Here is a 24,882-nt window from a genome sequence, read left to right on the forward strand (position 1 = left end):
AGGCTTCCTAAAAATCAGCTGACAAAAGGCAGATTAACAGAAGAAAGAGCACATAACATTTATTTTTTGATGTGCATAGCATGGAGGGAATCACAGAATGATCGTCCAATAACCTAGGGAGGTATAGAAGCTTATATACCCCTTTTGATAGGGAAGGGGTGAGATGAGGAATGTGGTAATTTTTTTGAGGAGCAGTAAATCTTCAGGGAGAATAAATGGGCCCAGAAAGTGGGAGGCAGACATTACTGGAAGGTGAGAGGAAACAAAGGTTGTCTTATTAAGCCAATCATCTTCCAGGTAGATCCCTCCGAGCTGCCCTCAGAAGAATATATGAAAAGTTTGAGCATGGTGATGGAGCCCACTCTCTACTATTACTCCAGTGGTCCATCTTTTCTGATTATCTGGTGAGATCTCTAGAAAGCGGATTTAAGACAACTGCATTTCTGTGGGAAAGAAGCTATCTTAGTCAAATAGGACATTCCAGAAAAGAGTCCCTCCCTGTGCTGCGGGAGAAGGTGGGTAGCAGAGTGAGGTAGACAAAATTAGAGACCTCTCCGCATGTCAAAATGTCAACCTGTGGGGGATCGTGTTCTGGGTCTCAACAGTATCAAGAGAGTGGGCACAGGGAATAACACCATTATACCCACACACACACCCACCCCTTCCTTCTCCATCTGAAAAAGATACGATAACCCAGTGGCTCTGGTTCATAGATCTTTATCTGGCTCTTTGAACTTCACATTTTTCACTTACAAACTATCTACATTTTATCAGTCTCTGAGGCATCCATGAAGATCAGAAAAGCTGAATATTTTCCTTAAGGTAAACACATGTGGGCACATACTCAGAATAAAGTAAAACCATAAGGAAGTGAGCCCGCAATATATTTTAGTCATGGGTAAAGGAGAGAAATAAAATATAATTAAGAGGTTAGTATATCCATAATACAGTTATATTATTATGGATAATATATATGGATGGATATACAGTTAGTATATCCACAAGAAATATATGCTCCAAGACCCCTAGTAAATGCCTGAAATTGCACAGAGTACTGAACTCTGTATGTGTTTTCCTATACATACATACTTATAATGAAGTTTAACCTATCATTTAACACTGTAAGAGATTAACAACAATAACTACTAATAAAACAGAACAATTGTAGCAATATGACAGCATCCATAGCCAGTCAACCTAATTACTGAGATGGCTACTAAGAGACTTGAGATGTGGGTAGTGTATACTGTATGGATACAGCGGAGAAGGTGATGATTCATAGCCTGGGCTGGAGGGTGAGGTATCTCATCACTGAATAGGGCTCTTCAGACAGGCACACAAATTAAAACTTATGAGTTGTTTACTTCTAGAATTTTCCATTTAATATTTTCAGACTGTGGTTGATCATGGGTAACTAAAATTACAGGTCAAGGGGAACTACTGTGGTCACTTCATCAATAGTAGAGGCACATATCTCATGCGGATTGCTGCATGCATGCACACACATACATTTATACATATTCTTTATGGTAACTTCAAGGCCCTGTGATAAAATTTTATGAACTAAGTGCAAAAGGCACCCCATGGCTGTTTACTGTGAGACATCAGGCATGTATCCCAGGCCTCTGCCACCCATGACCCTCAAAGCCTCCAATGTCTTAACGCTGGAAAACTGCCTCTACTCCCTTTACAAACTGGGTGTACCTTTCCCAGAACTACAGGCATTCTCAAAAGAGACAGGATGGAGATCTGCAGTTGACAGAGTTCTGATATTGATTCCTGACATACCACATGGCTGATCTCACTTATTGTCAGCTATGCAGGGGATGTTTTACTGTGGGGCTGATCCAGAAGGGAAGCTACAGGGTGCTGATATCTTTCTTTGCAACTAGATTAGAAACGAGTAAGGAAGGTCACCACAGGATTCAATAACAGGGTAGAAAGCTCAGAAGATTGAAAAACTATTTTCTTCAGATTATTAGTTCTTTTGCTCATATATATGGAGGATGTAGGCTCCCTATCCCAAAAGACAGTTAGTAAGTAGGAAAAATGCTCAACAGTGAACAGGCCCAATGCCAGGCTCTCTTTAGATCTTCCCTACAAGTTCACACTAAGACCTCTAACATCCATGTTCTTTCAAGCAGGAACCTGACAATTTAAGACTTGAGACAGATTTGGCTTCTGTAAGCTGACAAAAGAAATCTCTAAATGGTAAGGGCAAAAATTATAGATAAGAGAGATGAAAAGACAATGGGCCATGTGCCAATATCTTTTATTAAGTTACTATTTTCCAACCAGGTCTCCAACAAGGAAGAAGTCATAGAAAGCAACAGGTAACTTCTGAAAGCTAGTCTCCACTGGTTGAATTCCTGTGAATCTGGATCATCGATATTTTTGTCCCCATTTTTGTTCTTCATATATATCTAGGAGGCATTTCTCACATAAGCAAGCTGCATCCGTAGACAGGAGATTCTGTTTTGGAAGCCTCAATAATTGGAAACATTTGAGGTGGCACACATGCTTTATAGATTTACTAAATCTCTCTCCCACCTTCTTCACTATTTTTCACTTCCCCCTTCAACTTATGTAGTTCTAAAAATGACTGAAATTGATTTTTTAAATCCGTTTACACTGATTAACAATTTAAAGCCCATTTTCTGTTTAACAAGTCCTGCCACCAGGAAAGCCACCAGAGGATCAAAACAGCAGCTAGAGACTTTCCCAGAATTCATAATACAGGCTGAAAACAAAGGAAAATTCAAATGCTTCGACATCCCTGGCCAGGCTTTGGTAGCTCGTGTGGAGTGTTGGGAAAATCAAGGGTTGTCAAGAGTTGCAGCGTTCTGGGGCAGGGCATCCTAACTCCAGGCTCTGAGAGCCAAGTGTCTATCGCCTTTCACAGTCCACCAGCACAGCTGTGGTTATAGGGCAACATAAAGGCATGATCCCAAAAAATCAGACTCATGAATGGGCAGGTATGGAACTTAAAGCAAATAAAGCAAAAAGAATATTCTCCTAAACAAATCTCTCCAATAAGTTGTAGTTCATATTTAAGGAGCATTCAGACTATGAATAGGTCTGTGATTATAAATACAACTGAGTGTTGAGAGCATTTTCTAGATACTGGAGATACAAAAATCAAGAACTCATGGGAAGAATGACTGCACTTCAATAATTCCTAATCATTCTTTGTCATGTGAGGAGGAAGTGGAAAGAAAACAATGAAGATTGATACGGACTTAGTCCTATTTTAAGAACTCGAAAGGATACTTTCATTTCTTTAGAATGAAACCAAAAGACACCCATAAACAACATTGGTAGAATGCTTCATGAAAGAAAGAAAGAAGGAGGTAGGGAAGGGGAAAGAGGAGCAGGAGGAGAGAGAAAAGTCATTCCATTAAAATATGACTGTTTTGTAGACAAATACACCCTGGAATCCCTATAGCACATACCCATCCAAACTTCATTATTAATAAGCAGCTTACATTTGAGTCCTGACAAACGCCTCTCCAGCTTCAGAGGCCACATCTCACTGAGCACCAATAGCCTCCTTCAGTTTGGGAAGGAAAGAAAGAAAACCAAAGGTATCTGTAAACTGGGATTTTAAAAGTGGGTAATAGGCTGGACACGGTGGCTCATGCCTGCAATCCTAGCACTTTGGGAAGCCTAGGTGGATGGCTCACGAGCTCAGGAGTTTGAGACCTGCCTGGGCAACATGGAAAAACCCCATATCATATATATATAAATATATTTATATATATATAAACATATATATAATTTGTATATTATAATATATATTATATATATATATACATTATATATATATACACATTATGTGTGTGTGTGTGTGTATATATATATACATAATGTATATATATAAAGTGGATGATAAAGAAATGTCACTTCCTAATCCCCTGGCCAGAAGAGCTATGTCTGCTCCAAGGCATCTCTGAGCCACAGCATACCCATTACCTCATTTCCACTCATTCCCTACCTACGTAGGTGAGCACCTACCCGAGAGCTCCTGAAAGAACAATGAACAGACAGAGGAAGATAAGATAGAAACATACGTGGAAGCAGTAGAATTCAACAACTAACCCACTTTATAAAGCTGGCGAGTAGAATATATGGTGTTAAAAATATGGGTCAAAGCAACTTAGAAAAAGAGGAGGAAGAAGCCATAACATCAAACAGTTATATCAAATAGTTATGCTTAGTAAATAGACAATTTTATTCTGCCCCCAGGATTTCTGCAGTGCTGTAATCTTATTGCCACCTCTTATTTGATAGTTCCATTTATTCAGCAATATCATGGTTATGGCTTTATAAGACAAGTAAAACTGTGGTGTTAGACTCTGCTATGCCAGCTCCTCTCTGAATACCACTGCACTTCCATGTCAGTAAAATATCTAGAGAAGTTAGGACATGATGAATGTTGGCTGAAGAATGTGGGGCATATTAAATATAAGTGGCAATAAAACAACGTCCATCTTCAAATATCTAATATTTTCTCTTATCCTCAATCATCACACTAAGAGAGAGATGGAAAACAAGGAAAAAAATCCTTTTAATATAAACGGCATAGACTTGTCTGAATCTCTCTAAATAACAGCACATGGGGCAATGTCTGCAAAGTGACACTCCTGCTATACAACAAACATACTTCTTTCCCAGAAGGAAACAAATAGATACTTCAAAAATAATTGGATTGGACCAATCAAATACTGGATCAAGCTTGAAGAAAGTAAACTACATGCACTTCCAATCCAGCTAAACTGGTCCACTCACTGCTAAATATGCCATGCATTCACATTTTCAACTATCTGCAGGACATGTGAATTTGTATGATTCATCATCCTGTAAAACTCAGCATTTCAAAAATAAAACTCACTTCCCTAGATAAAAGCTTTTTTGAATCTTACCAAATCAGCTCCTCCTCCCAACAGCCCAGTCTGGAGGACCATCATACTCTCAGCGCCTAGGCTTGACATCTCTCTCATTCCTGTATAAAATCTCTAAACTCAAACCTACAATGTATCTCCCATGAACATTTTCTTTCTGATTCTCTCTACCCGAGTTGAGACTCCCACTGCCTCTCACATGGACTATTTACAGCCTCCCCTACCTGGTCTCCTGGCGATGCTGACCAATTCTAAATACTGTCAACTGCATCTTCTTAAAGGATTAGGTTGGCAAGTAATCCTCGTTCTTTTTTTTTTTTTTTTTTTTTTGAGGCGGAGTTTCGCTCGTTACCCAGGCTGGAGTGCAATGGCGCGATCTCGGCTCACCGCAACCTCCGCCTCCTGGGTTCAGGCAATTCTCCTGCCTCAGCCTCCTGAGTAGCTGGGATTACAGGCACGCGCCACCATGCCCAGCTAATTTTTTGTATTAGTAGAGACGGGGTTTCACCATGTTGACCAGGACGGTCTCGATCTCTTGACCTCGTGATCCACCCGTCTCGGCCTCCCAAAGTGCTGGGATTACAGGCTTGAGCCACCGCGCCCGGCCAATCCTCGTTCTTAAACCCACTACAACTACCACAGAAAACTTTTTTAGAAATTTTCTAATAGGGAGACAATCATAAATATCCTACCTGAATGATGACAATGAAGGGGGAAGGAGCAAAGGACAAGGAGGAGGAGGTAGGATGGAGGGCTGGGAGAGGGAGAGGGGCAAAAGAAAGCAGGAAAAGGAAACGAAGAGGGGAAGGGGAGGAAGAGTAAAGTTTACTGAGCACTATTCTAAATGCTGTACATTTATTAACTCACTTGATCTTCACAAAATCCTGATGAGATAGGGACTATTATTATTCCCTATTTTACAAATGGGAAACCTGAAGCACAGAAAGGTTACAAAGCTTGTAAGTGAAAAGGATAGAACCAATAAGGAGGCCCACACAGGCTAGGGGTAGAAACATGGTGTTTCTGTGATGCAAAGGACACTGCCAGTGACCTTGTCCAACCTCTAATCTGAAAACATCTGATGATACAACTGTCATCCATTTTCACTCAAAAGAATATTTCAGACTTAATGAATACCTACAGAATGTCTACCAGAGAACATGAATTTAAACACACATTAAGCGAACCAGTCTAGTAATACAGGATACAGAGGCAGTATACATTGCTTCCAAAGAAGAGAAAAACATTGCAGCCTTGCCACATATAATCATTTTGCAAGTGGCAGAGCCATGATTAGAAGCCAGGTTTTCTGATTTCAAATCCAGTTTTCTTTTGACTCAACAGTGCCACAATTACAAGGCAACAGACTATTGAAGGTATTCTACAATCTACACTCACATACCTCTGACCCTATTCTGTTAAATCCCTTCCAACTTTCTGCTTTAGCCTGAACAGGTTTCTCCTCAGCCACCAACCAAGCCTGGCATTCTCCCAAGCCGGTGCCTGTAGCTGCACCACTCATCTGGCAATCGGCTTTTACTGCTGTATATTATCTGTTTTGGGTACATATCTTGTCTTCTCAACTAGATCATATTCCCTATTGGTCCAAGAAGAGCAAAACACTTAGTAGGCACTCAATAAATATTTATTGGCTAGCTGACTGATTTTACTCACTGAGTTCCCAGGAGGTTCTGTGGGCTGTTGGATGAAAACAAAGTAATAACTGACTGAGTCACGGAATTTTTGAGCAAAAAGACTCCATAGAGATAAACTAATCTAAATGCCTTCATACGCAGATGAAGACAGATCCAGAGAGAAACCAAGAAAATTTTTAATGAGTTGCTGTCTAAAAGAAAAACAGACTGACACCAGCACAATGGGTATCTAAGAGCCTTCTGATTCTTAATCTATTTCCCTTTATTATGCTGCTGTGCTTTTATAATTCTATAACATAGAAATAAGTATGTTATGCACATGAATTATCTAAGTTGCTCTTAATACATTAAAATGCATTAGCATATTAAAAATAATCTATCTATATATTATAGATTCGAGCATTCTAGTATTAATAATGTTAGCTAAATTATATATTAAACAATTAATTACAATAATTTGCAGGCCTTCTGGGGATTGAGAGGATTTTATTGAGGGGTACAGGAGAAATGATTTGAAAATGTCTGATGACCCCTCCTTTTCTCTCAAGATATATTGAAACGTAAAGTAAAAATGTTCATTACAGATCTAGGTATGTTTCTTTCATTCCTTATTTTTTTCCTGCTCCTCTATCCCTTGAGAAACAAAATTTCACAAAAAAGATCAGTATGGGGAGTGTGAATAGAGGTATCAAAAAACACCCTCAGTTTCTCTCAGTCAGTGACAGTGGGAGTAGGAACTGAGAGTCTGTGTAGTCTCTCGGGGGACTCTTTCTCTACTCCACCACGGTTCCAGACTCCGGACTCAAGTCAGTAACCTCAAAGGGTCCTGTTACAAAAACTGATTACAGTCATTCCAAACTTTTGTGTATAATATGGTCTTTAAATATGTGTTTGAAAGCCACTTTCACATGTTAAACAATGGATGTAACAGTAAACTGTCATCTCCCTTTTAACATATCACGCTGTTGTACTCTTAATTGGATGCAATGCTAAGCTGTACATCACAGAAGATGAAAATCATGACTACCCTGTCCCTGTCCCTGGCAGGTGGGGCAGAGATACATGACAGAGAGTCCGTCCATTAAATGCTTCTGCGTGAAGAGTAATACAAAAAAGAGAGTCAGAATTCATTTACAATGGTGTCCTGCCCCTGTGACACCATGAGGGAGGGTGTCCTGGCCAGACTGCTCCTAACTACAGACAACAATTCTGCATATTTGGCTTTGCAGCAGCCCTGTTCTCCATCTATTTTTCCAAGCCTGATGCTCCAGTGAATTCTATCAGCTCTTCCTAATGTCCCATATATCTTCCTTTCGTTTAGAATAGTCAGAGTTGTTGCTGTTTCTTGCAACCAAAAGGATCTTAACAGTACATTATGAGGTTTTATTTCAAGAGTTAAATAATAAGAAGTCCAGCTGGGTGTGGTGGCATGTCCTTGTAGTCCCAGCTACTTGGGAAGCTGATGTGGGAAGAACACTTGAGCTTAGGAGCTGAAGGAAGGAATATGCTATAATGCCTAAGAATGACCACTGCACTCCAGTGTGGGCAACACAGCCTGCCTCTAAAAAAACACATACAAAAAAACAAAAATAAAAAGTCCCTAAGCATGACTTGCATAGACCATGATTTCTTCTAAACTAGGAAACATGGGAGCCCAGGCCCAGGGTGAGAGGTAGGTGACATAGATAGGCCTCAAAAAGTCCTGCAGGCCCAGGTAAAGACATACAACAGGATTTTATTTTCCCGGGCTTGCCCTGTATTACTCAATTCCCATTCCAGCTGCAGCATCTAGGCCAGGTGGTTGGGCAAATCCCACTCCAATTCCAGGAAAGGTGGCTGGGTAACACTTACTCTTTAATCCTCTGCTTAGGTACTTGGGATAGAGTAAGAGGGAAGAACTCTGTGTTGCTCTGTCACCTCGCCACTAGCTGAGTAGGAACTTGACGTGTTCTCTACTTGAACAAATACATTTCTGTGAGGTTCCCTAACCCACCTGAAACCCAACAGTTTCAGCCACCCTGCTCAGATAAAAACAGAAAGGCAAGAGAAGACTAGTGATGAAGTGAAGGTGGCTTCAAGAATACTGCCACTGGGTGAAGAATAAAAGCCAGTTTAGAAATATCTGTGATCAGCATATTAAAGGGTGGAATGTGTAAGAGATGAGTATCTTAAAGTCAAGAACACATGTATCTCTGGTTTTTACAAAGATACCACTATATTCCTGCAAAGAGATCAGTTTAGGTGCTGCTAAGAGTGAATGAACAAGGTAAATGTGAGGTAGGATCTGTTGGTGGTCAAAGATGTATTCTCCTAGTTAATTTTCTTTACATTTCTAAGCAAATATAATACTCCAACTACATTCATTTTCCTAGTAGAAAAAAAAATCGATCACAGACAGTCAACTGCTTACCAGTTAAAATAATTTCACACCTATGGGTACCAAAAATATATTTGACTTTTAGTTTAGCTTATTATGTTTGTTTTCTCAAGCTTACAAAAGAGGAAACCAACTTTCTAAAACAGACGGTTCACCAGTGGCAGAGTTGTTTTTTTTTTTTTTAAAGAAATGCTAATGTAAGATATTGTATCATATCAACACTCTAATAGGAAAAAAAAATTCTCATCTAAATTGTAAAAAATAGGTGAAGAGCAAGAAGACCACAGCAAAACAAATGTATATGGCCAAACCAAAATGCTGGAAATAAACACTGATCAATTCATTCTCCATCATCCATATCAACAAAAGAAAGAAGTTACACAGAGCATTGACATTTATTCTTCAATAGTGAAAGTCATGTAATCCTATGCACTTCTTCCAGCCCTCTCAGGCCAGAGAGCAATTCTGAGCCTGTTTCACAAAAGCCTGCATGACACAGAGAAGCGATAAAGAGCAGAGGGTCTGGGCTCTAACCCTAGTTCTCTCTATAGCTGTTTTACCTTATGTAAATATGCTAAGCCTGTGCCAGTTTCCATGCTTACAAAATGAGATGCTAGATCTAAATGCTCTATATAATAGCTTCTAGCTTAGACATATCACAATGAATTTTTTTTTTGAGATACGGTCTTGCTCTGTTGCCCAGGGTGGAAAATGGTGGCACAATCTGAGCTCACTGCAGCCTTGAACTTCTGGGCTCAAGCAATCCTCCTGCCTCAGCCTCCTGATTAGTTAGACTATAGGTGTTCACCATCACGCCTGGCTATCTTTTGATGTTTTTTGTAGAGATGGGGTGTTGCTATGTTGCCCAGGCTGGTCTCGATCTCCTGAACTCAAGCAATCTTCCTGCCTCGGCCTCCCAAAGTGATGGGATTACAGGTGTGAGTCCCTGCTCCCAGCCTATAATTTAATTTTTAACAAGAACCAGGATTTACTTATTAATAGTCATGAAGCGAATATTCAATATAGATTCATACTTCTATCCATATCTTTATGATGACACTTGATGATAATATTTGAGGGCAACAAGATTGTGTATCATTTCAATGAGCATTAAGCATACGTTACGCATTTCTGGTTGTGGAGCACTATGGCAGCAAGAGGAATTCCATTATTTTCAGTGCTAAGATACAGTTTTCTGTATTTTATCACTAAAAATAATGAAAAATCAAACACTCATCTTTACATTTACATACAGTCACACACCACATAATAATGTTTTGGTCAGTGATGGAGCACATATATGCAGGCGGATCCCATAAGATTACAATGGAGCTAAAAAATGTGCTATGGCCTAAAGACTGTGTAGTCATAGCTGTAGCATAATGCATTACTCCCAAGTTTGTGGTGAAGCTGGTAAAAACAAACCTACTATACTGCAAATCTTGTGAAAGTATAGCACAAAACAAAACAATTATGTACAGACAGGAATGGTAATGGATAACAATAATAAATGACTATGTTACTGGTGTATGTATTTACTACCATACTTATTATTGTTATTTTAGAGTGCACTCCTTCAACTTAAAGAAATTAACTGTGAAACAGCCTCAGGTAGGTCCTTCAGGAAGTATCCAGAAGAAGGTATTGTAATCACAGGAGATGACAGCTCTATCCACATTACTGCCCCTGAAGACCTCCCAGCGGGACAAGATGTAGAGGTGAAAGACAGTGATATGGATTATCCTGACTGGGTATGTCTAGGCTAATGTGTATGTTTGTGTCTTAGTTTTCAACAAATGAGTTTTAAAAAGTAAATAAATAAATTTTAAAAATAGAAAAGTTTATAGAATATTAAAAATATTTTTATAGCTGTTCGATGTTTCTGTTTTAAGCTTAGTGTTATTACAAAAGAATCAAAGTTTGTTTTTCTCTATTTGTTTTTTTTTTTTGAGACAGAATCTTGCCCTGTCGCCTAGACTGCAGTGCAGCGGTGTGATCTCGGCTCACTGCAAACTCCGCCTCCTGGGTTCAAGCAATTCCCCTGGCTCAGACACCTAAGGAGCTGGGATTACAGGCATGCACCTCCTCACCTGGCCAATTTTTGTATTTCTAGTAGAGATGGGGTTTCACCACGTTGGCCATGGTTGGCCAGGCTGGTCTCGAACTCCTGACCTCAGGTGATCTGCCCGCCTCTGCCTCCCAAAGTGCTAGGATTACGGGTACAAGCCACCACGCCCGGCCAGAGTCAAAGTTGTTGTTTTAAATTAAGCATTATAAAAGTTATAGTAAGTTAAGATTAATTTATTATTGAAAACAAAAACTTTTTGAAATAAATTTAATGTAGCCTGAGTGTAGAGTTTATAAAGTCTACAGTAGTATACACTAATGTCCTAGGCCTTCGCATTCACTTACTATTTAGTCAATGATTCACCCAAAGCAATTTCCAGTCCTGCAAGCTCCATTCATGGTTAAGTACCCTTTATACTCTAATTTTACTGTGCCTTTTCTATGTTTAGATGTTTACACACACAAATACTTACCACTGTGTTATACAACTGCCAAAAGTACTCAGTACAGCTATATGCTGTACAGCTTTTAGTATAGGAACAACAGGCTATACCATATAGCCTCCGTGTGTAGTAGTCTATAACATCAGGGTTTGTGTGAGTACACTCCATGATGTTAGAATAATGACAAAATTGCCTAAGGACACATTTTTCCGAAGGTGTCCCAATTGTTAAGTAATGCATGACTGTAGCTCGTTAAGTATTACACTGGCCTATCAAGCCTCTATTGGAAAAAGATAAGTAGCAGCAATATGTAAATAAAACCATTATGAGCTGTTTCTTAAGTGGTCAGTATGAGCTTAACAATATACTAAGGACCATAGGAAATTATTGCACAGTACGTATTAAGAAGGCAGATGGGCCAGGCACAGTGACTCATGTCTATAATGGGAGACCAAGGCGGGTGGATCACGAGGTCAAGAGATTGAAACCATCCTGGTCAACATGGTGAAACCCCGTCTCTACTAAAAATATAAAAATTAGCTGGGCATGGTGGCACGCGCCTGTAGTCTCAGCTAGTTGGGAGGCCGAGGCAGGAGAATTGCCTGAACCCAGGAGGTGGAGGTTGCAGTGAGCCGAGATCGCGCCATTGCACTCCAGCCTGGGTAACAAGAGTGAAACTCCATCTCAAAAAAAAGAAGAAGGCAGATGGAGTTGGTGACTACTATAGTCCTCCCAGCAAAAAATTATTCCGGAAAGAATCTTAGTATTTGACTGTAATTTATTCATTTTATAGGTGGCTAAACTGTGACCTAGAGACAGTAAGTAGTATTTAGTGATGGAGTTGGGCTAGAACTCAGGTCTCAAGTCACAAAACAGGCATCCTTCCACCATGACAGCCTGTCTCCTCTTCCATACACAGATTAGAAGTTAACCAGAACAAACTATTTATATAAGGAGTGACTTACACAGATCTCAAGGGCATTATGCTAAATTTAAAAAGCCCATCTCACTGAATCACATACTGTATGATTTCATTCATGTAATGTTCTTGAAATGACAAAACTATAGAGTTTTCAAACACTTGTCAGAGGGATGACGGGAAGGGAAAGGGGTAGAAGGGGTAGCACTAGGGAGACCTTTATAATGACTGAATAATTTTCTGTGATGGATGTGAATCAACAGTTGATAAAATGGCATAGAACTACACAAAAATGCTGTATCAATGTCAACTTCCTGGTTTTGATATTGTACTACAATTATGTGAGGTCTAACCACTGGTGGAAACTGGGTGAAAGGTACATGGGATGGACCTCTCTCTACTACCCTTGCAACTTCTGTGAATCTATGATTACTTAAAACAAAAAGTCTATGGGATTTGAACTTACTAAAAGGTGAGAAGAAAATCACTAATGACTCTAAACTACATTCTCACCTAGAATAATCAGAATAGTTCTCAGCCAGAATAAATCTCTGAAGATGCAAGTAGACAAAACTTGTTACCATCCCTCCACTCCAAACACTGTAACAGCTCCTGTCTTACTCAAAGCAAAATCCAAGTACAGCCTACAGTAATTTACACGGTCTACTGTCCCCATTGCCTCCTTCGCTAACCTCATCTCCCACCACCCCTACCTTTGCTCCCTCTGCCCTGGCCCTAAAGCCTTCTTTGCTATCCAGGACCCTTGACCACAAGACCGTGGTCTCTAGCACTGCCTTTGCCTTCCACCACTTGCTTTCTTATAACCTTCAGGTTGTTGCTCCTGACACCTTGCCACTGAGACCTTCTTGACTCTTCCCTGACTTCCCTACTAAAAAATTTGCCCCTCCTAACCCTGGAATACCTCCCTCAACTCTTTCTTAGCTTTATTTTTCTCTATAGCACTTTTCATCACCTATATTATCTTCACTGTTTCTTTATCTGATTGCCCCCACTGGAATGTAAGCACCACACAAAATAAATCTATTATATTCACTCATTTATCCCCAGTGAAAAGAGCCAGCGCCTAGCAACGTCATGTACTCAACTCAGTAAATAATCTGTTGACTGGAGAGAGAGAAAAAAAAAAGAACCCAAACTAAAGTTAAAAAATAAAATAACCATATAATGTTTGTGTGGCCTAAGAATAAGGGGCAATTTGGAGATTACATGCAAATGAGGTTGAGTTTTACTTACACTTGGAAACACAAGATTTCAAATTCCAAGCCTGGCTTTAGTAAGATGAAACTTGAGAAAGATATTTACCTTTCAAGTCATATTTTCTGTTCTATCATACCAAGGGGACTAACTTGACCTGAAGGACCCCTATGATCGTAGACAAAGCTAAAGCTCTAAATGATGCCACATAAGGCATCATCTGTGTTTCAGAACCTTAGCCAAGCCTAGAAATAAAGACACACCCCGTGGGGAGCTATGGAAAGAATATGAGCATTTATTAACTCAAATACCCTCTATACGGCAGAAAAGGCATTACATAAATAGAGAATAAAATAGAGATTTGTCACATAGTGCTGGTACATGCTATGAGTCTTTTCTGTTGTTGGCAGGGTCTGGTTCGTCACCCAGGCTGGAGTGCAATGGTACAATCACAGTTCCCTGCAACCTCCACCTCCTAGGCTCAAGCTAGACTCTCACCTCAGCCTCCTGAGTAGCCGGGACTAAGGGTACATGCTACCACACCTATTTTTCTTTTTTAAGTAGAGAAATGGTTTCACTATGTTGCCCAGGCTGGACTTGAACTCTTGGGCTCAAGTGATCCACCCACCTTTGTCTCTCAAAGTGCTGGGATTACAGGTGTGAGCCACCGTGCCTGACCTACTAAGAGTCTTATTATAAGTAAGCACAAAGTGCTGGGGAAAGACACACACAAGATGCACAATTCAGATGTTAGACAGGTTACCTGTAGCAAAGCTTTCCTGGGAAATGAAGCACTGAAGGATGAGTAAGAGCTAGCCAGATGAAATGTATCTTCCAGACAGAGAGCAGACTAAGTTCAATAATAATACATTGAAGCTTTTTTTTTTTTTTTAAAGGAATGGTGAATGAGAGCAGGGGAATGTCAATATAAACATTGAGAGGTAGGGAGGGAGGCAGATCATGGCTTCGTATACTCCTAAGGCTGTAGAATGTTTCTAAAAATCAGATGTGAGTTTCACAAAGAGAATTACAGCAGGAATGTAGAAAATGGAATGGAGGGCAGTAGGACTAGAAATAGAGAGGCTAGTAACAAGAACTGTTGAGTTATTCTATGCTGACAGTACAAACCAGGCAATGAGGAGAAAAAGGATGAACCTGATATACCAGTAGGTAATCAGGTACCAAGAGTGAGGAGGAGATAAAGATGACACCATGATCTCTAGACTAAAAGACTATGTAAATGGTGACAACTTCAAAAGATGGGATTATTTGAGTAAAGGAACAGCAATTGAATATAGGTGGAAAGCTTGCTAGAGACAGGGATAGGAAAGTCAGCAGCATCGACATGCACACAGGGTGAATGAGATCACCGAAAGACTGAACAGTGGTAAGAAGGGGGACACGGACAGAAGCCTAGGAAGCACAAATACTTAAGAAGCCCTCAAAGCAGGCTGAGAAGAAGTTATCAGAGTTGTAGAAGGAAATCCAGGAAAGTATGGTATACTGAAAAGATAGAAAAAACAAGATTTTAAAAGGTAAGTATTAAATACTCCAGAGAGACCGAGTAAAAGTAAAGACTGAGAAGTGTCCTTGTGGGAAGTACTGGTGAATGATGTGAGGGTTCAAAGCTAGAAGGGAAAGGAATGAAGAGCAAATGGGACAGAATTTAAATGTCTTTTAATTCTTCCAATTAACATGGCTATGAAGAGAAGGCCAGAAGAAGAAAAGCAGATTTAATAGAAGACTGAAGGACAATTAAAAGTAAAATTAATTAAAAAACAGAATAGCCAATAGCACAAAACTCCAAGGAAAACAAAAGAACTAGAATCCAGAGCATGTAGGCAGAACAATCAGTTTGGAAAGAAAGTGAAACTTTCTACAGAGATGGGAAGGCAGGAGATAAGAAAGCAAGCATAAGGAAGGCAAACTGGAAGCTGAGAGAACAAGAAGTTAAAAGCATTTTCCTGATAACCCTATATTTACTCCAGAAAGTAAGAGATGAGACTGCCGAGAGTGATGGGAAGAGATATAGTTGAGTAGGGGGCTTGGTGGACAAAAGCTGTCAAAGTCTAAAGTACCCGTGGTAGTGAAATAACATCATTAAACAGCATTTATGAAAAATTAATCCAGGAGTACTATGCAGGAGATTTGGAGAGGGGAAAACCTACAGGTACGAAATGCTTGGATCTGCCTTGTTGAGTGCATGGAGTGGAGGGATGGCAACAGTGGAAGGAGAGAACCGAAAAGAGAATTCTTTAACATACAAATAACTAAATCACTACCTTCCTAATGAAATCACTTTCTCTCAAAACCCCAAGGAACACCTAGGAAGGATCAAACACCTTTAATTATTTCAGTTCCTGATGGGAATCAAAGCTATTATTGATAGGCAGCCCCTAGTTTTTAGGTTCCCCAATCCAAAATGCTATATGCTTCTTGAATTATAGCTCATACACCAACTTAGTAACCCATTAAATATGAATGACTATGCCTACTTTAAGCACATCTGGAATATTCCCTGTACAAGCAGTGATACATTTTAATGGCTATCCAATCAACCTGGACAACTTCTCAAAATGAGTTGTCTAGATTCCTGGCTTCTCTTCAAGCTCAGTATGTCTGGCTGATAAGGACTCTTAACTTAGCGAGTACTAAAAAAGTTGGGTCTAGCCCACTGCCTAGGCTGTATTTTAATAAACTACACAGGTGATTCTTGGGCACATTGGAGTTTGGAACCTTCATTTTAATCCCCATTAGAGTTAGGCATGTTGGCTATGACTTGAGAGTAAGACAATACAAATGGAAATGAAAAGCAGGTATGTGGTAAATTGGGAAAAGATAAGGAGAAGTAAAAAGTTGATAATCATTAGCATACAAAGGATAGATGAAGTTGGCCGGCATGGTGGCTCACGCCTGTAATCCCAGCACTTTGGGAGGCCGAGGTGGGTGGATCACGAGGTCAAGAGATCGAGACCATCCTGGCCAACATAGTGAAACCCTGTCTCTACTAAAAAATACAAAAAAATTAGCTGGGCATGGTGGCATGTGCCTGTAGTCCCAGCTACTTGGAAGGCTGAGGCGGGAGAATTGCTTGAACCCAGGAGGCAGAGATTGCAGTGAGCCAAGATTGCGCCACTGCACTCCAGCCTGGCAACAGAGCAAGACTGTATCAAAAAAAAAAAAAAAAAAAAGAGATAAAAAAGAATAGATGAAGTTATGATTTAACAAAATACCACAGCCTGGGCAACATAAGGAGACTCTGTCTCTATCCAAAAAAAAAAAAATTTAGCTGGGCATGATGGCATGCCTGAAGTCTCAGCTACTTGGGAAGGTGAAGTCGGAGGATCCCGGAGGTCAAGGCTGTCATGAACCATGATCATGTCACTGCATTCCAGCCAGAGCGAGACCTTGTCTCAAAAAAACAAAACACCCAAAAACCAAAAAACACAAAGGAGAAAAAAAAATTACAGAATTAAGACAGCCCCTTGGAGAATGTGAAGCCGAAGGACTTAATTAAATCGTTTTTTTTTTTTTAATCTTGTACCAAAGATAAGGTATGGCACTTAGAAAAAACACATCCAGTTCCTGCTTCTCATTTCATTTCTGGAGTTCATGTCTAAAGATGGACAAACAATGTTTTTGACATCTGTATGGCATCTTTCTTTGAAGAAAAACTGTATGGGACAGTGATGCTCTGAGCAATATTTCCTAACTTACTTCTAATCTTGATCTTCCTAAATTAATCACCTCAAATTCTTTATAGATAGAAGGAAAGAGGTCCTGTAACTTAGTAAGGGCCATGGCCAAGCACATGTAAACTATAGCTAATTTGAAGGAACCCAGCATATGTGTAGATGACCTCAGAGGGATATACTAATGTAATCACCAGTACTGTTTATCTCTCAGTGGAATTCCTGCCTGACTGCTGATCTGGGTGCAAGCTAATTTCCCCCATGGTGAACACTGCTGTTGAGATGCAGAACTCTCCACCATCTGTTACCCAGAATTAGCATAATGACAGATTATCTAATCCCTTACATTTAACAGATACAAATGGTGCTTCTGTAACACCAGTTCACTCACATCCTCATTCATATGGTTTACCCCCACCCTATAAAAATTGGTCCTCCCATCCTCCTGGTGATGGATCTGGTCTGGAGTTTACCTCCAATCTTGCTAAAGAGTCCAGGTGCTTTGCCAATGAGAAGCTTTCCTAACCCATTTTATTCAGGAGTGGGAATGCAGCTGTTATTCCAGATGCATCTGAAAACGGGCATGCTGAAAATAAAGAAAAACTGTCTCAAGTAGACCAGCAAAATCCATAGTGCAGAGACGTGCCTTCAATTAGATCACATTAAAAACTTCAACAAGGTATACAAAGAAAAGGGTTAGTCAGTACTGAACTGGTGAGTGACAAAAGGGAGAAAGACACCAGAATGAAATCAGAAAATTAAACTGGCGGCAAAGTAATAAAATTCTAACAGGAAAGACTCTGCTGTTTTACAGGTTCAGAAGTGTTCTAGATAGCAGAACTTGGGTAGCATTGAACAAAATATAAGAATCAGACACCCAGAAAAACAAGGACATGCTCACAGATTCAAATAGCCAGGGGAAGAACACCATCAGCAAGAAGTGGATGGATAGCTGCTGGTGTCACCAAACGGAAGCGGTGAACTGTGCTATCCCCAGTGACCAGCTCAATTAGAAGGAAGTGAGAAGCCATCAAACTGTACTGAAAACAGTTTCCAAAACCTGCCATCTCCTCATAAACTGAGCTTTTGATAGGGGTCAAGAGAAAAAGATTACAAGAAACTGTGCTTGCATATAAAGAGCTACCTAATTCCCTGGGGTTGGGGCGAGACTTAGAAAAATGGGGGGAGACTTAGAAAAATGGGAGAATTTTCTTATTTATCCTAAATAACTATTCAAATAAAGTATTTATTAATAATAGTTATACATTGTTCAGTACTTTTTTTTGTTTAAGCCATTACATTTCAGAAAAGTTTTGCTCAAGCTGTACTCTGTATAGGGGTATTCAACGCGAGTATACACCATCGACAGAGACACTTTTTGAGGTACTTTTCTCTCACCTTGATATTTTATCATTTGTCTTTTAAGTATACCGTATATTCGTATCTCCACAACATAACCTAAGACAGGGACAGGCAAACTCTTCTCCAGTTTTTGTAGTTAAAGTTTTATGGGAACACCACACCCATTTGTTTGCATATCATCTATGGTTGCTTTAACACTAAAAAGGCAGAGCTGAATAGTTGCAAGGGAGACCAAATGGCTCTGAATGCTGAAAATATTTACTATCTGAACCTTTGAAAAAAAGTTTGCCAATCTATACCTTAGCTTTACTGATGCTTTGTGTGAGGCTTGTAATGAGGGGGTCGGTCAGACAGGAATAATTTCTATATTTGTGTTTAAAAAAGTTAGCTCTTGCTTTATGATTGTGCCAATATGACCTTCATATACCAGTGACTAATTCACATGTTCAAAAGTAAGTAACTGAGGGAGCACGCTGTAATATGACAGCCTCTGAGAAGACTCTAAGTATAAGGTGACTTCCTCTCCACTAAGCAATAATTTTTTTTTCAGGGAAGAAAGAACATGGTATTTATTCAAGGTATTAACACTCTGGCCATAAGACTCTATAGTCAATAAACTGGCACCTCGCTTCCATGGAACAAGCAACCAACACTGCCTTCCCTGCTTTTAAGAGCAGCAGGAGGTACAGAAAGAAGCTGTTGGGACACTGAACTTGCTGTGCAGTGTTACCTCCTGAAGGTTTTGTGAGGAAAAAATGAATTACTACATTTAGATAGTGCCTGGCACACAGTGAGCATTATGTATGCTGGCGGTCACTGTTGTTGTTATTAATTTTCATTATTATTAGCCTTGCCCTAGTTATGTCACTCCTCCTGGACTCAGCTGCCTTGTTTGCAAAATGAGGGAGGTGGACTACATAGTCCTATCAATATCTTTCTACTAAAAAATTCTAAGACTTTATTAGAAGGAAAAAAAATCCAAAATATAGACATCAAGGGACGTGTTTTCAAAGAAAGCATCTTTTAGGAAATAGTTGAAAAGGTGAAGCCTGACTTCACAAGTCCAGAGATGTAGGAGACGAAGCTGTCAGGGCAAATTCTTGCTTCAAATGCAACTGTGCTGGGAAGAGGTCACCCTGAGCTGATAAAGATATCGCGTTCACCTCTTCAGCAGTGGTGCACGGCCTGGGAGAGCACCCATCCATCCGCAACACTCTCAATCATACATGCCACTGCAGAGGCAAGATTCATGGCTCCAGCAACAGCCCAGTGTTATCCAATATGCATGAAATCAAAGTTTTCATCATTTCCAATGGTCAAAGGCCAGTGAGTGTTAAATCCCAGAATATCAGGATTAATGAAGGAGTCATTAAAAACCCAGCATTAAATCACTTCTGTAGCCAATGCTGAGAGTGATGTCTGTAATACATTACAAGCCTGATTAAAAAGAAACAAGTTCCAATTTAGAAATGAATTACCTGATTTTTTTTAACTGGTTGGATGACTATCACAGCAATTTTGTTATTACAGGGGAAAGAGAGAATGGGTAACTTATAAATTACGCTGGAAATGGGGAATTGTCCTAAGATCACAGGGCAAAGGATTCCAGTGCAAAAAACCTCCTAGAGACATATTAAAAGGGAGACGAGAGTCCTGGTAATCAGGTCAGAATTTCTTTTGTCCCCTCAAATATTCTAGGGGGTAGGGTGCTGTTAACACTTCGTGCTTGGGAAGTAAATTTGATCTAGAGAAGTTTTAGAACAATAACAGTCTGATTCTGTTTCCACAGTCCTTGCCTTTAGCAGCCTAGGAAAAGTGAATGCATTCTTCAGCTCCTGCTTTTGGAGCTAACATACATAAAGAAGCATACCTTCTAGAAAAAGACCTCTTAGGTAGTGAAATCAAAGCTAAACTGCAGAAGGTGAGGAGAACAACGTGGGGATTACGTTCTAATCCGCAATGAATACTAATGTCTTATTGCTAAACAGAGTCTATCAATGTGAAAAAGTCTACAACAAATGCATTAAAAACAAAGCATGGTGACAAACAACAACCTGGCACAAGTGGGCATGGCCATGCTCTGCCTATACACTCCATTCTTTCTTTCCCCCGAGTTCCTGCATGTGAAAATCACAGCCTCCAGACTTCTACTTACTGTTTTAGGATATCATGGAATGGTGCACCGAATTAAAAAAAAAAAATGAGGCTGAGGGCAGTGGCTCACACCTGTAATCCCAGCACTTTGGGAGGCCAAGGTGGGTGAATCAGCTAAGGTCAGGATCACCAGCCTGGCCAACATGGTGAAAGCGCGCCTCTACTGAAAAATACAAAAATTAGCTGAGTGGGGTGGCGGCCACCTGTAGTCCCAGCTACTAAGAAGACTGAGACAGGAGAATCACTAGAACCTGGGAGGTGGAGGTTGCAGTGAACTGAAATACAGACACTGCACCCCAGCCTGGGAAACAGAGTGAGACTCTGTCTCAAAAACAAAAACAAAACAAAACACGATACCAAGTAGAGAGTCAGGCGAAGAGCATCCCTTCACAAGCAATGATTCTCAGCCACACTCAAACACAAGAACCTCAACAGTGCAGGGTGAGGTATAGAAGATAGTCCCAATTCAAAGGATCCAAATCAAAAGGGAAATACTCATTCTTGATTCTCTCTTCTCTGCCAATTCATCATACAATGATTTATATCTCCCTGAAAAGCAGCCGTGAAGGGTTCTCTATGACTAGGTGATATAATTCTTAAAATATTATATTATAAATATGGATAATATTCCAGATATTTAACATATAGCACTGGCTAGTTTGTTATACCTGTGCTTACTGGCTGAATAAAAGCCCCTTTCAGAAAGGTGTGAAAGAAAACAGCCAGGGTCATAAATGGGGTTATATCTAGAAGGGCATCAAGATAAAACAGCAAATCTACTCCAAAACATTAGATTAAAGGCTGCCAAATAATTATGCTTTGGTCATCAAAATACACATTATTAATTTCATATACGTAAGTCTATCCCCCAAAATAGAACACCACAAACTCTAGGGCTTCTTGGATATTTAACTACGGGCTTCAGTCTTTACAAACCTGTCAGCTGACACAGAGCCTGAAAAATGATTATACTTGAATTTATTTCATCACCCCAAATATTTATTACTTGAAGATACAGGTCTCTCCTACTGCTAGCAATAGGAGAGACAACAAAAGGGATTAACACCGTTTACTGCCCAAGGATTCCTTCTAGGAGGGTGTTTTAAAACAACAGTAATAATAAACGTCACTAACTAAATAAAATCTATGAATCTGAAAATCAGGGCTAAAAGGAACCTTACAGCTCCAAATCCACTACACCACCATTCCACTACACCACTGCTCTCTCAGGTAAGTAATTTAACTAAGGTCACATCAGTGGCTAACGGCAATCAGGCCACTGAGTTAACTGGTGGAGATCACTAAGAATTAACTATTTGGGTAAAGTCTGATTACATTAACGAAGAACAAGCACCTTAAGCAGACTTTTGTAAATCCAGACTTCCAAGCAAACCTAATCACTTACAATCAAGAGCCCAGGAAGCAAGAGCTACAAAAGGAAAAATCTACAGCTAGACGTTACAGCCAACAGGAAACTTGTGGCTTTTGCTACTGCTTGTCTCACCCACAAACATTCCCACCAGTGAAATTCCCTCTACCAAGAACCTGAGATGAGGTCTGAAGGAATTTTACATTACTAAACAGACACAAGTTAAGGAAGCATAATGTTGACAGTACTGTTTGTGCCACTTTCAAAAAAGGCCAGCTAAGAGATTTAGGAAAAGAGGTTAACTGACTTGCAAGGTCACACTTTAACCTGGAGGCAGAACTAGAAATAACCATCTTCCCCTTGGCCCCTCCACTGCTCTGCTATCATGTACATTTTCCAAACAGAGCTGCTATTGGAGAAATTAATGGAGTTGTAAAAGTGATCTGAGAACATAAACATTTGTAAGGCCTTTCTTATTCCTCCTATTACCTGTATCAATGCTGCAGACCTAATCTGAGAGCAGAGAAGATTGTTGGTTTTGACACTTCCTGTTTCCTTTAGATTCCCTTTCTCAGTGGTTAAGGATATTAGGTGCACCTCAGAATCACCACATGAAACACCAATGCCAGACCCCACACCAGACAAATAAAACAAGAACCTCTAAGGGTGAAGATTTACAATGATAAAACATCAAGCATCAGTACTTGGATTTTAAATTTGGGTACCACTATTTTTTTTAAGTGCTCCAGGTGATTCTATCAAGTTTTGGGAAAAACTATCCAGACAGAAAATTCAGTTAACATTACTCTCCTCAAGAAATCAAAGGCCAAGAATGACCTAATACAACCTAAGGCCCCAGAATCATAAATATGTCGTATCACCTGGCCTTCCTAAAGAACAAGGCCCTGAGAATTGTGGGAAGGGAACAGAGCAAACTTTGGTATTATTTCAGGAACAGCAAACTCATTCCTATTGGTTCTATTTAGGGCACAGGAAGCCAACCAATCAGTTGTGATAGCAATCAAAGAGAAGATTCCTCATCTTTGTCTCTGCAGAATGGAACTGCCAACTGCCATGCTGTACTTCCTAGGCAGCTGTGATGACAAGAGCCCCGTGCAAAATGTAGACATTATGTAGGGGTGGGGAAGGGTGGCTCTCTGTCTCTCTGAGAAATAAGGAAAGATAAGCTAACTTGTCGCCATTATGACAAAACCAAGCCTACATACCCAGTTTATTATCGGCTTGACATTAAGCACCACTTAACAACAAAACAAAACCAGCCACCCACGCAAACACATATCCCAAGTCAGAAAATTACATAATGGCATCTGGAATGATCTGCTCTGACAGTGAAAGCAAAATCAGCCAAACCAACGAGGTCTAGAAAGGTCCAAAATGGAGAGAGAGAGCCCCAGAGAGTCATTTTCACATCCCCTATAGTTTATGTAAATGCAGGTATACACAATCAACGTTTTGTTCAAAGGAAGAAATTGAAATAATTGTCTAGATTCTAGAAGACTATCATTCTACTCAAGAGAAATACCAAGCCATGGCTAATTGGAAGTATAAATCTACATTCTTCTACCAAATCCAATCATTCTAGATAAGAAGAAATTTGTCAGAAGAAACTTGTTTTAGCACATGTTGCTTTTTAGGGTAGAAGTTCAAGGTAAGTTTTATTTCGTATTGGTCAGAAAGGAAAAAGATGCCCAGGAAGAGGAATTCCGCTACCTGTCCATTATGGTTTATGGCCTACATACTAGGCAGCTGGCATCACAGAAGCAGGAGAGTGTTTTTGTTCCCCAGAGTCCATTAGGAACTGGACCAAACCCAATGTCAGTGTTGCTAAGGTCCAGATTGTGGCAGTTGCTTTAGATTTGCACTGCATAAACAAAGTACAGAACTTCTGCAGGTAAAAGCTCTAGAAATGAGACCCCACGCCAGGCCTCAGACTCAAAGAGGAGGACAGTTTGGGCCAGACCCCAGTGAGTGCCTAAGCATTCTTGGAGGGACTTTTGGGGCTACTATTGCCTAGAGAGACAGTGGCTGGGGCACTGAGGCATCTGCGAGACCCGGGGAGGAGGCAAAGAGAGCAGCAAGGAGCTCGGGTGACCCAGTTCCCTGCAGTGCCTGGACTGGCTCTCTGAGCTGGCTGACCAGATGGCGTGGGGCAACCTTGGCGTATACCAGGAAACAAGGTAACGGTTGGCCATGCGGCTAAAGGGTTCGGGGTGCCAGACTCTGGGACCCCATAATCCCACACCCCTACCCTCCCTGGACATGTTCGCTGAGGAAGGGGTGGAGGGAGAACTGGAGACCCCAACCCCTACCCAGAGAGGAGAAGCAGAGTTGCCAGGAGCTGGTATGGTGGATGTGATGTGGGAATATAAGTGGGAGAATAAGGGGGATGCTGAGCTATATAGGCCCTTCACCGGAGCCCAGATGCAGACCTGGGTGAGCGATGGCTACTTTCCGGACAGTGTTTGTTGCCAGAAGCTGGACCCGCCAGTGATCAGTTCTACAACTCCAAACGCATCGACTTTGACCTCTACACATGAGCCTGCTGGGGAGCCCAGTTTGGTAGGCCCTACCTTCCTGGACTTTGGGGAGGAGGCCCCAAGTGTCTCAGGCAGTGAGGAAATTGGAGGCCATTTTCAGTCAATTTCCCTTTCCCATTAAGAGCCCTTAGTTGTGCATTAGGGCCTTCGCTGTGCTGACAGCCAGAAGC

At 40.5% G+C, this 24,882-nt stretch overlaps 1 protein-coding gene and 1 pseudogene across 1 annotated transcript in view; one reads left to right on the forward strand and one right to left on the reverse strand.

Annotated features, from left to right (window-relative positions):
- LOC105731975 (CD2 antigen cytoplasmic tail-binding protein 2-like) overlaps nucleotides 1-24,712 on the forward strand; it is a 29,657-nt pseudogene extending 4,945 nt beyond the window's left edge.
- SND1 (staphylococcal nuclease and tudor domain containing 1) overlaps nucleotides 1-24,882 on the reverse strand; it is a 444,881-nt gene that overhangs the window by 206,530 nt on the left and 213,469 nt on the right. The window lies entirely within an intron of this gene.

This window comes from Aotus nancymaae, unplaced genomic scaffold, assembly GCF_030222135.1.
Source record: "Aotus nancymaae isolate 86718 unplaced genomic scaffold, 86718_ANA_hifiasm-v0.15.2.pri h1tg000002l, whole genome shotgun sequence".
NCBI classification, from domain to species: Eukaryota; Metazoa; Chordata; class Mammalia; order Primates; family Aotidae; genus Aotus; species Aotus nancymaae.